This window comes from Carlito syrichta, unplaced genomic scaffold (assembly GCF_000164805.1).
Source record: "Carlito syrichta isolate Samal-C Ts95f unplaced genomic scaffold, Tarsius_syrichta-2.0.1 Scaffold308813, whole genome shotgun sequence".
Lineage (NCBI taxonomy): Eukaryota > Metazoa > Chordata > Mammalia > Primates > Tarsiidae > Carlito > Carlito syrichta.
Window position 1 is genome coordinate 209,350 of NW_007252909.1, and position 1,640 is coordinate 210,989.

The 1,640-nt window shown below is 52.2% G+C and overlaps 1 pseudogene; it reads right to left on the reverse strand.

The window, feature by feature from the left end:
* Positions 1-273: 273 nt before the first annotated feature.
* On the reverse strand, positions 274-1,014 carry LOC103268294 (annotated as a pseudogene).
* Positions 1,015-1,640: the final 626 nt, after the last annotated feature.

Below are 1,640 nucleotides of genomic sequence, written 5' to 3' on the forward strand. Positions count from 1 at the left end.
TGGGCTCAGGCCATCCACTCACCTCAGCCTCTCAAAGTGCGGGATTACAGGCTGAGCCACCGAGCCCGGCTCTGAAGGACATCTTTACACCCAGTGCATATTTGCTGTTGACAACTTTTCTAAGTTTGAGATGTCCAAAATGTCTTGCGTTTAACTTCATTCTTGAGTAATACTTTAGCTGAATTAAGAATTTTAGGATGACTGAATTTTTTTTTTTTTTTTTGGCTGAAGGAGAATTTTTATTATTTTTATGTATTTAACAGCAGGGTACATTTAGCCCAGCTTAGTGGCAAGTTCTTTAGCCTTTGCCTTCTCTAGCTTGGCGATGCAAGCCACCGATTTTGAACCCAGGACGTTGCCTCCCCAGTGACAGCGAATCTCATCATATCTGACGCTGTAATTGGTCCTGATGGCTTCCACCAGCTTAGCTGAAGCTCCTTTGTCTTCCGAGTTCCCCTTGATGATGCAGCAGGGGACCCCCATTTCACAACACAGGGCGGGAAGGAAGACCACCAGCTCGCTGGGATCCACGTCATGTGCAATCATCACCAGCTGAGGCTTCTTGTTCTGCACCAAGGGGGTGACGGTGTTGACCCCTGCCCGAAGGTCAGGTGGCCTCTCGGTGGGGACATCTCCTTTGCCAGCAGCTTTCTTCTCAGCCCGGGCCCAGTCTCTGCTTCTTCCCTTGCATTGTCTCTGGCCTGTACTTGTGGGTCAGTTTAAGAAGCTGAGTAGTGTCTGGCGGTCCAAGGCCTGGGTGAACTGGTTCATGGCAGGAGGTACTTGCAGCAGCTTACAGAGGATGGCTCTTTGTCGTTGCAACCAGTTGTACCGGGGTCATCTGACAAAGCAGGTGAGGTCCCTTTGGGGCTGGATATCCAGTCCGATGCCAAAGTTCTTAGGCCTTTTCTCAAATAGAGCGTTCACCACCTTGTTGGTGTCCTGCTTCTTCATGACGCTGGGAGCCGGAGCCGCCTTCCTCCCCTTGACCTTTTTTCCATTCGGCATGTTGGGTGGCTGGAGGATGAATTTTTGAAAATTAAAAAATAAAGCTGGGCTCGGTGGCTCAGCTGTCATCCTGTGCCTTTGGGAGGCGGAGGTGAGTGGACAGCCGGAGCCCGCGGGTTCGAGACCTGCCTGGTCAGCGAGACCTCATCTCTACAGTCAATCAAAAAATCAGCCGGGCGTGGTAGGCATGCCTGTAATTCCAGCTACTTGGAAGGTTGAGGCGGAAGGATCGCCGGAGCCCAGCGGGTCAAGGCTGTGGTGGCCGGGAGTGGCCGCTGCACTCCAGTCTGGGTGACAGAGTGAGACTCCAACTCAAAATAAAAAAAAAAAATAAATAAATAAAAAATATCATTCAGCCGGGCTCGGTAGCTCAGCCTGTAATCCCAGCACTTTGGGAGGCCGAGGTGAGTGGACTACCTGAGCCCGCGGGTTCGAGACTCACCCGAGCAACTTGGCGAGACCTCGACTCAACAATAAAAAAAAAAGCCGTGGGTGGTAGTGCGCCTCTAGAGCCGGCTACTTGGAAGGCTGAGGCGGAAGGATCGCCGGAGCCCAGCAGGTCAAGGCTGCAGTGGCTGGAAGCGGCCACTGTACTACAGTCTGGGCGACAGAGTGAGACTCCAACTCAAGAA